Raw genomic sequence first — 16,425 nt, 5'->3', positions numbered from 1 at the left:
AAAGAGCTCAGCAAAGGGGCAAAACAGCTCTCTCAGCCCTCAGAGGCATCTCAGCAAGACAAATGGAGCCCTTGTGCTGCCTTTGGCGAGCTGGCTGCAGGGATGGAGGGAGCTAAGCCACCACCCTGGCCTCCCTGGTTGCTTTACCATCCTTAATGAGTTCTTACAACGTGGAAGATCCCATATTCCCTCTTTGAACTGCCTGTATTGGCACATGGGGTCCCATTTGGGTCACAGGAATATCAAGCTGCAGTCACTAGTACAGCAGTTGCATGAGGAAGAGAAGGAATTACTGATTTGTGGTAAGACATCAGGATAAATCCTTATGGGAAAAAGTAGCCTAATGAATGATAGCAATAAGAGAGAATCAGTGGGGTTGGTTTTTTTCCCAGCCTCAGTTTTATCTCCCCAGACAGGCTACCTAGTGATACCATCCTGCTGATGACATGAAGAACTTCCTGGGGAAAAATGGGGATGAGCTGTACAAGAGCATTGCTGCTGGTGTGTCTCTGGCCTCACTGGAGAGCAGTTGGGTCTTGGATACCCACTGGGGAATTCTTGTTTGTACAGTCCTGTTCCTCTGACAACTCTGCAACAGCCAAGTTAATCAAGTCCGTGCTTGTCGAACCCTCAGTCAAATGAAAGATTATCTTCGTCACAAAGAATGTTCTGGAAACACACTCAGTCCCAACCCCAGCCCAAGCTGATGAATGCACATCCCAGGGGGCTGCCTAGGAGTGTTTGGGGCAATATGTGTTTCAAGAATTCAATGCTTCCCTCCCTCTGTACTCCTCATTCTGGAGATTACTGGAGGAGGAATCTGAATTAGTCATTAAACGGCTTTGTTTTTAAAATGTTGGTTATAGTTCAGCATTACTGAATGGTCTTAATTTCCTTCAGGAGAGGGATGTTATTGGTATTATGTCAAACCCTTATGTGTGTGATAGGAGCAGGTCAGCTAGTCCAGGGGTTCCACAAGCCTGGTGTAACTCCCAATCTGCTCTGCAGCTAAAACTCATCTCTGGGGTCTGCTCCCACTCGGCTGGAAAAGTATTTATCCCACAGTGTTTGCAGGCATTCTCCTCCTGTGTTAATAAGTGAGAATGCAAGAAAAAAATGGCAAAAATTGAGCGGAAGAAAGTCTGGGACATGAAGAGTAAAAGCGCAAGACCAATTATTTGTGGTGCATTTGGGATCTCACACTTGGCATATCTCAACACCACAACACAAACTGGAAATGGTCTCTCTCAGAGGTATCAGGGACTCTGCTATGGACTGTATTTTGTACCAGGAGTGGTGGAAACAAAGAAGGAATTAAGAGTACCTATTTGTACTCTAACACTGCTAATCAGGAGTTCACAGTGTTTCAGGAAGATTGGAATCATAGAATCATTAGGGTTGGAAAAGAACTCCAAGATCATCAAGTCCAACCTTTGTCTGAACACTGCTTTGTTATCTAAACCATATCACTGAGTGCCACATCCAGTTTCTTGAACAGCCCCAGGGATGGTGAGTCCACCACTTCCCTGGGCAGCCCCTGTAATGCTTGACAACCCTTTCAGTGAGGAAATTCTTCCTCAAAATTGTATTTTTACTGCATTAGTATAAACCAGACTACACTGTTGTTCCTGGGGCACAATATTCTTGCTAAGGAAAGGGCCTTTCATCATAGAATTGGAGCAGAAACAGCAGCCCATGTGCTCCAGGGCCCCACAGCCCTGCTGGGGACTCAATGCATTCCTCGTCTTATCACAGCCACGCTGATAACACTCCATCCCGGGATTTGTGCTAATGACCATAGGAGACATGCACTTCCTTTGTCATTTTAAATGTATTTTTTATACAGTCAGGTGCCCTAAGTTGTGTCCATTTGGTGTTTTAAACCTGCTTTTGCCTCATCAGCCCTTTCCTCAGGCTCTGAAGACCTGCTGCTGCACAGAGGGCTGCGTTACAGGCGCCTGCCGTTCCCTCGTGTCGTGGCTCAGTGGCTGCTTCATATTTGGCGTTGCCAGAGGATTTTCTATCCCTCCCCATTACGAGTGCGAGGGGCAGACTCCACTTTTAGCAAGGACGGAGCAAAAGAGCCGGGAGAAATATCCTCCAAAACCTCCTTGATTAATAGAATCACGCAGCAGATGAGTTCATTTCAGGCGGCCCCAACTGGGGGGTTGTTAAGCAGCGCAGGCAGATGGTGGGAAGGGAGGGAGTGAATGGGTGACTCCCCCCAGACACATTTAGGAGACCGGGGAGAGAAAGGCTAGGTACCCAGGGGCAAAATCGTGCTTTGAGCGTGGAGACAGCCAGGCTGCCGTGAGTCAGAGCAGCCTGCAACACGTGAGCAGCAAATTCTCCATCCCAGGAGTAAGCAGGGCTTTGGAGAATAGAAAATAGCTGAGCCAGGCAACGCCGGCGGCACGACCGGCCCCTGGAAACGCCGCGGGCTCTGCCCGGGTTTTTATAGCGGCTGGCCCGGGGAGAGTGTAATGCCAGAGTCTGTAATGCCAGATTACCCCTGGCGATAAATAGGCTGTGCTGTGAGCACCCCCGGGGTGATCTAATCCCTCCAGCCGGAGTTGTGGCAGTTATTTAGCAACAAGGCACCGGAGCAGAGGGATGCACAGAGGGGCGGAGGGGAGACACGAGATATTTTGTGTGTCAGGGTACTAGAGCAGCTCAGATCAGTGCTGCACACGCAGCACAAACACGGACATTGCTCGGGCTGTAAACTCAGCTCCGGGTCTGACGAGCTCGTTTTCTTTCCCTGTTCCCGGTGGATGCTCTTCTGCTCAGGGCTGGCACTGCATCTCCTGCAGCCTGGGGCAGCTCAGATGGGGCTGAGAGCAGGAACTGGGGGTCTCCCACAGGCTCCCCCAAACTGCAACCACACGCTTGTGGAACGCATCTATTATTAAGCTGTAAGTGAGATTTCCTACACTCACAAATCTCACACTTCTGGGACCTCTCTGGTCTATTATGGTGGCGACGTGTTAATGCAGCCCTAACCTGCCCAGGGAAGCTGTGGCTGCCCCATCACTGGAAGTGTCCAAGGTTGGGTTGGTTGGGGCTTGGAGCAACCTGGGCTAGTGGAAGGTGTCCCTGCCCATGGCAGAGGGTGGGACTGGATGAGCTTTAAGGTTCCTTCCAACCCAAACCAGCCTGTGATTCTGAGATCTCAGGCTTGGTTTTATGGCCCAGTGAGCCAAAACACCAGAGGTGGTTTAACTGCAGCCTGAAGGGCTCTGTTGCTTGGTGGGAAGAAGGGCAATAAATGACATGCACAGCCCACTCCAGCCTTAATCCCTGGAGTGGTACAGCCTTTCCTAGTGTGACTCACACCTATGCTGCCAATCCATCTGCCAAAAACATGAGACTTAAACTTTCACAGACATCTGTTTCTGGCCTGGAGTAGCTCACTTTGCTTTTCTTACAATGACTGGTTGATTTGTGTGAGTTTATCTGGGCTGGGAAGCCAAGAGAAACCTTCCAAGATATTTCATCTTTCTCCCTCTCTCCCCCATCCAAATGTCCAATAAAGTTTTTCATTAACCTTAAGACATCTTCAGAATGGGAGTGCATTTCCATGTAAATGCAGTTGAAGGGAACAAACAGCATCTGCTCTGCAAATATTAAATGCGGGCAGTGGATGAATAGACTTATCTCCTTTATCATGATTAGCCACATTTCTGCCTTGTAATTTTGGCCTATCACTCAACAGAAACTGTAATCAGGATGTAATACATCCTATTGGCAAATTACAACCATGCAGCTGTTGGAGGCAGCAGCTGAGCCCTTCAGCAATTTAAACCAGGTTTTATTACACCCAGGGCAAGGCTCCAATGAGTATATTAGTGACACGATTTAAAAATAATAAGAGTTGAATCTTGTCCCACCGAAGTTAATTCTGACATTGGTTTTCATGGGAAGAAGTGTTTTGCCAAAATCAGAAATCAAACAGGTCTCAGGGGTGCCCTCAGAGGAGTCAGGCTGTGAGAGCAAAGGAGCTGTGGTGAGATCACCCCTAAGCAAGGTGTGAATGCTGCCTTCGCACAGGGATTTCTGGGTCACTACACGCCAAGAAAAGTTTTACGTGAGGGAACTTTTGTGAAGTCTTGCTAGAGAATACAGGGCTCAGAATGACTCAGAGCAGGCTGTGATAAAGTCTGAACTTTCAGCTCTCTTCCGTCTCCAGTGTAACAACAAAGGGTGTGTTATCATAACAAAGAGCATTAAAATGTATTTTACTTAAGATTTCAATGTCTCAGTTTTGCCGAGTTCCAAATCAAAATGAAACTAAAAGCTGTTACAATCTCAAGAGCAAAAATCCTACAAAACTCCCTAAAGTTTTATAGTAAAATTACTAGCAATTTTTTTCAGAAGAAGAGCTACAACTCTATGTCATAAAATATATTAGTGTCATAAAGTCACAAATTATTCTGTTATCCATAGGCTATTAAAAACACCCTGTAAGAACAGAGAGAAGCACTGTTCTTTTTTCCAGACGAAAAGTGACTCTTGTGTATTTTGCAGTGGAAGGGTTCCAGTGTCCTTATCTATGTGTCAATATTCCCTATATGACCCAGACAAGCAGCTGTTTTCGATATCCATGTGCTGGCTGTCACCAGGTTCCTTATTCTGTTTGAAAATGTTTTGACTTTATTTTTCCCCAACACTTTTAGTTCAGGTGGAATTACAGGGCTGATGAAAAACATTTCAGACTGAATCACAGAACTACTTTTTAAGTGAGAAATAAGCACTTTCCTTCTCTTTTAAGCTGTTTTCCGGGAGGCATTTGAATCTGGCTATCTTCCTTCTAACACACAAGGATTCCTGGAGAATCCTTAAGCTTCCAGAATCACACTGCCACTGGGTGAGGATGGATGCAATTATGGGGTGATTTGATAAAGAATCTCAACCATGATCTGTACAGAGCAGTAGGTATGTCTTACATCAGAGCCGTAAATCAGAAAGGCTACAACATTTGTTGTCTTTATCTTCCTTATTTAAAAGCTTGAACCTCTCAGACGAAACCATAAATCTGCTCCACGGCCCTCCTTGCACTGAGCTTCTTAATATTCCAGTTCGTGTTTGTTTCTGAAAACTCTCTGCCAACATTTCATTTTCCTCTCATACTGACACTTAATGCCTTAAGTGCTTGGAAAGATAAACAGTGGCTTTAAGCAGTACAATCTCATGATCAGTTTATCTGAGGATTATTACACGAGCGCACGGAGGAGTCGGTCATAAATTGAACACATTTTGCTCTGGCTGCTGATTTAATTGCAGTGAATGGGATGGCATATCCCAAGAATCACTGACCTGGGACATAGAGGAGATTCAACTAACGATATTATCCAATTAACAAAACCTACTGGGATAGGGCATCAGGCTGTAAACGGGAACCAGGCTGCCTGGTCTGCAGGGGAGGAGAGAAGGTGATGTTTTGCTGGGGGTTGAACTGGTGTCTTGTAGCTGAGCACAGCAGGACAGAACAAGAATCAGTGGCTAAAGGCTGACGACAGACAGATTGAAACAACAAAGTAGACATGAGCTTTTATAAGTGAAGGTGATTAACCTCTGGAAGAAACAAAACCATTGACTCAATTGACTCATTCACCTGTCTTTTACTACACAAAGCAAGAACTCTCTCTTTTGGAATAGATGCCTGAATGAAACACCAGTGATTGGGTTTAACAAATGGGAAATACAATTGTCTGCAGTGCACAGATGATTAGATTTTATCTCATCTCTCTTCTGAACTTCAAGCATCTTCACTGTCTCAGGTGCAGTAACACAAGAACTAATTCAAAGTGTATTTTCACTGAGCTCAGATGCATTTGCAGTTGTGAGGCAAAAGTGAGCCATCTCTGCTCTGGACTGAGCAAACAGCTGGAATGGAAATGTCTTACAGTCTTAGAGGGATCCAAAGAAAAAACTCATCTCTCACAGCGATAAGATTCTCAGCCTTAAATAAGGATACACAAGCTTTTGTTTGTTATAGTACTCTTTTTCCTCTTCAGCCCCATTTTGAACAGATTAAGTTGTCTGAAGGAGGGTTTATGACTTATGCCAAATGCTACTTTCAGTAGAGCCAGAAAAGCTGGAGTCTTGCAGTTGGAAAAGTATTTAAGAATTGATGTGGAATTAAATCAAACCAGCATAAGCTCATTCCCTTAACTGTAAACCAGGCAAGAAACCAAGAAAGTTTGATTTTAGTGTACGTTGGACCGAAATTTAAAAAAGAGTCTGCAAGATGTGCTGGGAAAAAGTTGTGATAGAAATGTAAGGGCAGATTAAAAGAAGGTGTGGAAGTGGTCACTGCCCCCCAGCTGCCAGCTCTGCCCTCCTGGCACACTCTGCCACCCCAGACAAACAGCTCAGAACCTGCCTGCAGATCACCGAGGTTTCCTCTCAACAGACTGATACATGAAAGTCTCTGAACAGGTTAAACAGCAGGAGAACACAAAGCCTTCACTTAACACAGAGGGACAAAACAGAGCAGCCACCCCAAATAGCATCTGTGGAGCTGGGTAGAGAGGTCCTGGTTACACTCTTGCTTTGGACACCATAAAGTAGGACCCTTTACTCAAGGCATGAGGGCACAATGCTCAAAACTGAAGTACAAGCAGTGAAATGTTTGCTAAACTTTCTGTCTTTTCCATACAATCCTTTAAACTGCTCCCAACAAGTCCATCTCTGTTTGCAGAATGAAGGAGAGTTACTCACCCATCCGGTAGGCAGCAGATGAGGGAAGGGGAGGAGGTTGCTCACTGGTTACTCTGCATAGCAAATCCTGTGGGAAATGATAACAATTAAGTCTTAAACTAAGGTCAGAAGAGTCCGGTTAGGACAACTGTCAATTATTATTGCCCTATTATTGCAAGTATCCCTAACATAAATGCACAGTTTTCGGCTTTCCATTCCACAAGATTATTTTTTTGGTGAGTTTTAAAATCTGGTTAGAGGAGCAAGTCCCTATTCTGCTTTCACCAGCCTGCAAACACTCCACACAGGCCAAAATTCTCCTGGGGTTTAGCTTTATTGAAAATGTAAATCACAACAACAAAACAGCTTTCACTGTAAACTTCCTTTCCAAGTTTCACTGTTCCTGAGGTTGCTCCCTGGTGACACTTCCGTGCCAATCTGACATTTCTTTCCTTTATTTGGTTGCAACTTGTAAATCCAATCTGCAAGTGTGATCCAGCAATAATTATTTTGTTCCTCTGTGCTGGGTTTAGTATTCAAATTGAGCACAGCTCTGCATTTACAAGCAGGTTGTCAGAGTTACTACCCAGTTACAGGTCTGCTTAAATATATAGAAATAATTTTTCTGAATTTTGCTACATTATTTATACCAACAGATGTCAAGGCAGGAACACACTTGAGTGGTTCCTGAAAACTGGTACTAATATCAGTTTGGGAATACATTTTCCTAATGAAAAACACGTTAGAGACGAGGATGTTTTCAAAGGAACTGGTTCTGGCATGCTGCACTTTGAAAATAAAGATATGCTTTTCTTTTTCCTAAAAGGATTCCGTGAAATTCACACATATTTGAGAAGACAAAAGATCTTTTTGTTAGTGTGTGAAAATTGACCCATTGCTGGACCAAGAAATTCAAGCTAACAAACAAATCTGCAATGAGGACAGACCATTTGGGGACTTCTTTACTATGTAGGTTCTTGGGTCATTCATAGCAGTGATTTTTGAAATTCTTTGCTTTTGAAAGGTTCTTTGTGAGGGAAATGTGGTTTACATTGAATCAGAGATATGGGAGATGGAATAGGAACAGAGCACTTTTCATGCTACAAGCACTATGGACCAATATAAATCACAGATAGGCCTGAAACTCAGAATTAGGATCCACAGCCAGATTTGCCCTTCCACACTATTTCAAGGAAGGGAGAAAGACACATCCATAGTTTACATTCAGAAATCACTGAACATTAAGAAGAGACAGAGATCTCCAACTTCAGCAGCCTGGTGTATGAGATCAATTGGTACATGAGATGGATTTGGGATAAACCTCCATGAAGCCTGAAAATACCTGAGATATGAAAGTACTCAGGCCCTCCCAGGGACCTCCAGTATTTTCCAAGACAGAACTGATGAACTCTTATCTGTCTCCCCTCAGCTTCCCTGTGGCTGGACACCCTGTATGTTGCTGCAGTGATTAACTAATGTACCTCCACAAATTCCTTTGTGCAAGTAAAACACAGCAACGTCTCCTCTCCTGCTGTCATCTGATATAAGCTCTGTTATCCCTTGATTGAAATTGTACCTCACTATCCTCTTCTACAGAACAACCACCTTTTCATTCTAGGCTTTCTGGTCCAGATTATGTTTCAACAGTTACAAATGTGGTGTGGTAAAAGCATCACCAAAGAAAATGGCTTATAAATAGTAATAGGGTGTTGTGTTACCCTCTCACTCTTCCAGAGTGAAAGATGATGTTCATTTCAGCAATGAAGTGCCAAAGAAATTATAAACCCCTTTTATTACAGGTCATCTGGTCATTCTCTCTGTTCCTCTTGATTAAGCAGAGAGGAAAAAAGGACTCAGAACTATGATTGGGTTTTATTGTGCATTCATGGTCTGATATTGGATTCAACTACATGAATTATTACTGAGCTACATCTGTTAAAGAACACTGGCCAGGTAAAATCAGCTTCTACTGGCTCCTGCTCAGCTGAAATCAATAAGCTTTTTGCCATCATTATTTATAGGCCCAGATACAGAGGTACTGCTGTAATATGCAAGGGTAAAAAATTTGGACAGGAAGACACGTAGAATGTGTCTGTGCAAACTGAAGCCAAAGCTTTTCAGCCTCGGGCGAGATTGTGTTCTTAATTAAGTACAAAAAGGAAGGGTAATTTGATTCAGAATCTTCCCTCTACCTCCCCTCACACTAGCAGGTACATTTGGTTTCCCCACAATGAACCAGTGGCACAGAGCACTGAGCAAACATCTGCGATGCCGCGGAGCTTCCCCGCCGTGCTGGTTAAAAACAAGCTCAGATTAGTGCAGAGCACAGGGCCAGGTGTCCTGGACTAGTTTTCAAGCAGTGAGTGGTACAGAAAGGATGGGCATGCTGGGCATCTATTAAATCTAAATGGTGTTTCTCAGCAAGATCACCAAGCCAAGATGTTCAACTTGGTGGGCTCAGGAAGAAGCAATCACTAAAAGGGATGTATTACAGTGCTCTTTGACAGCTTCACCACTGCAGCACAGTTGTGTTTTACACCTTCCTTTCCCTGTGACAGCGTTCTATTAACTTCAGGAGGTGCTTAATATTGGCAAAGGGTCATCTCCACTGGTGGGATTGCTCTAGTAGCTGTAATCTCCTCTGTGATGTAGTTCCTTGAAAAATAATCTACACAATGAAGCCATTTTTCAGGTTAACTAAAGAATGTAGAAGTGATGATTTTTTTTTCTTCAACCATCAGTCCTGTGAGAAAAGCTTTAAAGAAGATCCATATTTTCTATATTTGCTGGCTACCCAGTGATAAAGGAGAGGACATGCAGAGTTTATGTAGTTCCTGTACACCTGTATCCCAGTGCACGAGAGGAAAGCGATGGCACAGATTGGATCACCTTTGTGTCCAGCTTTTATTTCCTTTGGTTCACCCATGGATCAGTGGAGAGAGGCAGCTGAATTCACAAGACACAGAACCTCTAAATTAACATTTAATTTTCTCTAACTTCAGTGCTTGTGATAATCTGTTTGGACATTGATACATTTAGGGATCAGTAAGTGATCCCCAAACTGTTGAAGACACATATAAAACCCAAAGTTCTCAACATAGTTCATCAAAATGAAATGATCATTCCCCTCAGGAGCAATATGTAATTTTAACAGAGACTTGAATTATCTCCTCTCCCAAGTTCCAGATTAATTTTGAGCAATTAGGAGAAATATCCTTAGTGGCCTTTACTCAATTGTTCTCTCCCTCCACCACACAAAACCAGTGAGAAAATGATACAGAGGAGGGATGGCAGCATCATCTGCACACCCACAGGTCACAGAATCAAACCAAACTGCTCAAAGCACACCCTGTTCACATCACCACAGCCGACAAGGGCTGCCCTGGCACTCCAGCTGCCCAGCACACCCAGAGAGTTCTGCCAGCTCACCTTGAAGAGGTTCTAAGTGCCCAGACAAGGATTCAGTCATTGCTCTGACATAAATCTACAGCACTCTGGATTTTAAAGGGATACTTTTACACTGCACTGGAGGGAGACTATGACTACATAATCAGAAATTTGTCTCTAGGTGTTTGCATCTGACACCCACAACCAATGTGTGTTCTCAATGGCAGACACAGCAATGGTTACATGTGAGCCAGTCTGACAAGGAATGAAATGGGTTCAGGAAAAAAAAATTAAGAACTGGCTCCAAAATAATCACCAAAGATGATAAAGCAGAAGATGAAAGGAAAGTTGGTTTCAAAGATAAAATCTTCAGAAGCTTTTGGAAACAAAATTGAGTAGAGGAGACTATTTGGAGTTGACTAGAGTATTTTTAGTGGGCAAGTTAATTCAATAGCCACAATTCTCTGGCTCTAACACTCCAGGACATTTCACATTAACATTTACAGACGTGTATTTTCTCCCTCATTGAAGCATTTTCCCTCTTCTATTTTCAGAGCACTCTGGAGTGCTCAGATAACCCACCCCTGTAACTCAATCCCAGCAGGGCATTACTTAATAAGACTCTTTGTATGATAAAATTTTTCTACAAAGGTGGAAATAATGCAATACCCCACAGTCCTCTTCAAAAGAAGCAGAACAAGAGAAGCTGAATGTGGAAAACCCCTTTTTGATGATTTCAGTCCCTTTCTCATTCCTGCAGGATACAGGACTCCAGCCTATCAGCCCAACACGAGTGACAGAGGTGTGTGATATACGATTGTGACCATCACTGAGACTCATCTGGAGACCCCTGAATTTCCTTGCTCTGTTCCACACCTTTGCCACTGACCCTGTAATGTCCTTGTACCTACTCAGATCTGTCTGAGGGTGGTTTCAACTTATTTTGGGCCACAAAAAGAGCTGTCCTCTTTGCCTTCCTGCAGCTCTTAAAGGCAGTAACAAGGCTAAGGAACTGAGGAATCTTTTGTCTGCTCCACTTTAACAGAAAATCCTCTCTACTGGTGTATCCTCATGTGTCTAAATACACTTATATCTTGAGTGGGCCTGAGTGTAATATCATATCCCATTCTGATAAGAGTTTGTGTTTTATTAGGTACTCTAAAGAATTGTCTTTGTTCATGGAAGGCACTTCGGTAGTTGAGTTGTTAATTTATTTGCCATCTTCATTTTATAATTGCTGAAAATGTTCTGTCCAGCCTTCAGAATCTATTTTTTTAAAGGTCAGGAAGGAACATTTTGACACCTTTGCTCAGCAGGTGTTTCTGGTCAGGTATTTCTGGCCCTTGAGTGATATGAGCATCCCACTTGAGTTGCTGTGTCCCTGTGGAAAGCCACCCAAGCTGGGCTCTCCTGAGAATTGGTTGTGCTGCCGTTCCTTCAGCTGTGCCTTACATCAAGGAGAAACACCAGTCTCCCATCAGATGAACAATCTGTGTCAGACAGGAAATCTTCAGGCTTTTCATGTCACTTCACAGGCAGGAAAATCAACAAAGTGAAAAATGTGCAAGGTGTCATGTACTGTCCAACAGCTCAAAGTGCCAGAAAACAGGACCTGAAAGCCTTTCCAGTTTATTCATTAGTCACTCTCTTTCTCCCCCATACATCCATAAGATAAGAGGGTAATAGGACTTACATTTTATAGAATTTTGACTGTATTTCAAATAATGGAAGTTTTTAAACACAGCCACAACTTCAGAAAATACTCATTGTTTAAAGAAGTTATCACTGCTGTGTCAAAATGTGCACCAAGGTGGAACCTTTGATTAGCAGGGTGCTTAATGTGAGCCAGAGCCTTCCTCAGAGGTGCTGCCTTATGTTTGCCCAGTGTAAAGTTCTGTTATGTCACAAGACACCCCAAACAACCTATTTTGGTTTTTTATTCTTCTTATAAGTGCAATTGCAGCAACGGCATTTTGCATCAAGCCCCCAAGGAACCCTGTAAGTTGTTTGCCTTTTATGATGTGCTCTGGTCTCCCATTTCAACCAGTTAAACAATAATCTGAGGGCTTGGTCCTTCCCCAGCTTTTGCTGTGTCGGGCAGTCACCTCTCCTCGTGCACTCAGGAAACCAACTTAGTTGTGACCTTGTCCTCAGACATCAGGCCCTGCCCTGGCTGTTGTTTTCCAGTTCCATCCAGTGCTAAAAAATCAGGGAAAAGGATGCTATGGGTCTGAAGGAAATGAAAAACCCAACATTTCACATCATCCACTTACTCAGAACCCAGAGCCACGGCAGAAGGGTGAGAGAGCCCCGGGCTTCCCGTTTCCTGCCCATGATAGTGAGGCCAAGAGGCATCCCCATGTCCCTGGAGTGATGTGCACTGCTGAGCCACTGCTAAAGACTGGCTTCCTGAAGGATGGCAGTGAGGAGGGAGGGTAAAGATGGTGAGGGAGCACCAGGTGGGGAAAATACAAGAGCAATTAGAACTCAAAGATTTGCCAGTATTGGACTGCCCATCATTTAGCCCCTTTGCCTTTTCGGGGCGATGAGGATTCCTTTCCAGATGATGCTTCACAGAACAAGTTAAAAAGCAAATCAACACAATGAGTTTCCTCATCACCACAACATCCTGCCTTCCCCAGCCCTGCTGTTCTTGCTGACTGACCTCCCGGGCATAAACAGGGATTTGAATTCCAGGATGCCCAGACAGGAGAATCCCCCGAGCTTATCCTTTTCCAGCTTAAATTCCTGGCACGGCACCAGAGGAGACTGTCACAAATTACAAAAAAAGGAAATTCTGATCAAACCTAAAGGAGAAAAAATATGCTCTCAAAGAGGGTGGGGAAGGAGTGGAACAGGGATCCAGAGAGGCTGTGGAATCACAGTTCTTGTGGAATTTCAAAATTCGTGGGGACAAGATCCTCCACAGCCTGATCTGACTCAGAAATCAGCTCTGCTTTGAGCTTCTACCACGGGGCCTTCAGATGTCCCTTCTGACCTCAGTTTTTCTATAAAGCTGTAATTCCAAGTTTGCTTTGTTCCAAACTGAAAAAAAAACCCCACAACACAAAAAGTCGTGATGCTTATAGCAAAGCTTTTTTCACAACCAAACCATTTTGTGTTGATTTTTATACACTATTTCTATATGTATAAAGAGCTGTAGGAATTATGTCTTACCAGTGACATTTCTTTTACTGTTAATTCTTCAGAGTAATAAATAACAACAACAAAAAAAAAACAACAAACCTCCACACAATTCAATTTATAATTTTTTTTCTTCCCTGCTAAACTGAATCGACAGATTCCTGGGAAAGGTTTTAGTTTTGCAAAATCAGCATGTTCTATGGAATTTTTGTCCCATGGGAAAAATTTTATCTACCTGCATCCGGCAATTGTTCTATTTTTCACCTCGAAAAGACCTCAGTTTGATCAGTTCAGCTTTCCTATTCTGGTTTACATTTATTTCCAACAGGAAGACATATCTGTCAACAAACAAGTATTCTGCTGGTAATTGGAATCTAATCCAAGTCGCAATTTCTTTTTCTATCATGTTGCAAGAATGGAAAAAGCACATTTTGGACAAATTAGAAGTATTAATATCAGTGTTTCACATGCTAGGCATTGTTGAATTGCCATGACAATATCTCTATGAGGATTTCTAAAACACCAGTTCCTGGGTCCTGTCACAGGTCCACAGAGAAGAGATCAGCACCTGCCCTTCTCCTTCCCCTTGGGAGGAAGCTGGAGACTGCTATAATGAGTTCCCTCATCTGAGGTCTTCCCTCCTCAGTTTTGGTTCTACATTCCCTAGTTCTTGTAGAAACTCTTCAAAGTTCACTTTAATTCACTTTCAGTTTTCATTCAGTATGATAATTTCAATTAATCCATTTACTTTAGTAAAAAAGAAGATAAGAAATGGGGCAGCTCAGAATTTCTGAAGCTGTTGGCATTCACTGTAAATTTCCAAAAAATACTGAGGACCAAGACAGTGTAGAGAGACTTATAAAATACAGACACTCAAATTGAAATTTGCAGGCACCTGCGATTCCAAGGGCAACTTCCAAAGGTTCCAAAGAAAAGCAACCTTATTGTTAGTAGGCTTAAATTCACTATTCAGGGGCCACACATCTAATGGGAAACCTACAGCTCAACAAAGAGCTGGAAGCCTCTGCATGGAGGAGATTTGCAGCTGAGTTTGGGAGTGGTGCCTGTGCCTCATTTCTGCCAAGGAGGATTTATTTCACACCAGTCAGTCCAGGAGATCCCATCACATCAGTGTGGGAGGAAGCTGGCTCAGATTCTAAGCTGACCTGGAGCATGTTCCTTCCTTTCTCTGTCCCTCCCCAGCCTCTCTGAGTCTTGCCTTTCCAAATATAATTTCTTCAGGCCAGGGGCTGCATCTTATTATGTATTTATATAAGACTGGACACAACTCCTGAGTAGAGTCTTAACCACCCCAATGTTTCTGTAATCTTTTCTATCCACTTGTCTTGCTTAAAAAAGAAATAAATCCTGACTATGACTGTTTTACATGCCCAGGTGTCATTCTCTTTTCTTTTTCCTGCCTCTCTGATTCTGCTTTACTGCCAGGAACCCATTCCTTCCAGGAGTTCTGCGATTTTTATGGACTCTAAGGAATTCAACTAGTGTCTTCTGCTACACAATTTAATTCTGTTTGCTTTTGGAGAGGTTTTATGATTATATTTTATGGCAACCTCGGCTCACAGCAGGACAAAACACCCCGTGTGCTCCAGAGGATCAGTGTTATGGGATGGGAAAGCCCCTTCTCTGGAGCTGCAGCAGGTGGGAAAGGTCTGGAGCTGTGCTACACTGTGAGTTCTGCACACAAACTGTGCAAGGAAACAATGAGTATTATCAATAACAAATTAATTTCCTTTTTTTCCTTTTCAGCACAGATTATTTTTAACATCTACAAAGCCAAAACAGCTGTGCTGAAGGGTGAATAACACCATAGTTTAGGGGCGACCCTGGCCCTAAATATGTCAGTCAAAGCCTTCAGATTTGCCAACATCCCTGTTCACTCTCCTTTGGGAATGACCTGCAGTGCTACAACAAACTGCTTCCATTCTCTGCAGCTCATGATGGACTGAGCTCACTGTGAAATGACTCTTTCTGGGAAACCTCTCCCTTGTTTACTGCAATTCCTTGTTTTCTGGAAGAGACTACAGGATTGTTCTGGCTATTGTGAATGTGACCTCAGATGTCCTAAGTGTTATTTCTATAGCTGGGGAGGATTTAGCCACATGGGCAAGGGACCACAAAAATGTTCCCTGTTAGTGTGAAATGTTCACCTGACACCTGTGTCATACAGTGAAGTTATTCCTTGAGTCAAAATGTTCTAATGGATTTGGGAATAAAACTTGATGACACAAGGACATGCCTCACAGAGAAAAGGTGTCCTGTTGAAATACTGAAGGCAAAGGCACAATGGCTTTGGGACACAAAAAAAAAATTCCAGAAAAACTCAAGTGAATTTGCAATGAGAGATCAATCTTGTTTCCCAAAAGGAGCTCAGTTTGGAACAGCTACCAATGAATCCCCAGGACTTGCTGAACTTCTCCTTGCTGTGACAAAGAATTTAAACTATTTAGGCCTGACTTTGGTCATTTGCTACCAGTGCATGTTTGGCAGGGGCCAGCTGAGGGAATCTTCACGTGATGGACTGAGGAGGAATAACCTTCCATTCCAGCCACAGCTGCAATGTTTCATGGCTGCTTTCTCATTTGGTGATGTCTCACTGGACTCTTGGATCTTTCTGTGCTTAAGGAAGAATTCTTTGCAGTGAGTTGCCTGTGCAGCTTTGCTGACTTCCCTGATGAAAGGACCGGGAGAAATGAGTACCCTGATGTTCTCCAAGTGCCTCTGCAAAAGCACTGCTGCTTTTTCCAAGCATCTTCCCAGGCTGCTGGATTGAGGCCCTGGTTCTATGATCATTAATAGCAGATCTCTGCACTGCTGATCTGCCAGAAATCCCTGTTGGATGTGGATCAGACATCGGCACAGGATCTTACTTCTGGTGAAGTACCCAGACTGCAGAGCACAACATTTTTGTTCACTTTCCCCTGCCTAGAAGAGGACAGGCAATTAAAATATTGGAGCAGTAGCTGCAGGAGATGTCTCATTAGGAGAGAGACTTCTGGTCCAACATAAACTTATCATTATTTTTTAATACATTTGAATAGGCATGTTTGCTTACTCTGGCTCAGTGCTCTGTGTGATGTGATTCTGTGTCATGACTCTTCTGAGCCTACACAAGGAGCCCTTAAGCTGGATTTATTGTTTTGTTGAATCATGACCTCGGGGATTTGCAAGAGA

The sequence above is a fragment of the Manacus vitellinus genome, unplaced genomic scaffold, assembly GCF_001715985.3.
Source record: "Manacus vitellinus isolate BGI_N305 unplaced genomic scaffold, ASM171598v3 scaffold_10_pilon, whole genome shotgun sequence".
In the NCBI taxonomy this organism is placed as follows: Eukaryota; Metazoa; Chordata; class Aves; order Passeriformes; family Pipridae; genus Manacus; species Manacus vitellinus.
Note: the sequence above shows the minus strand (reverse complement) of the source record.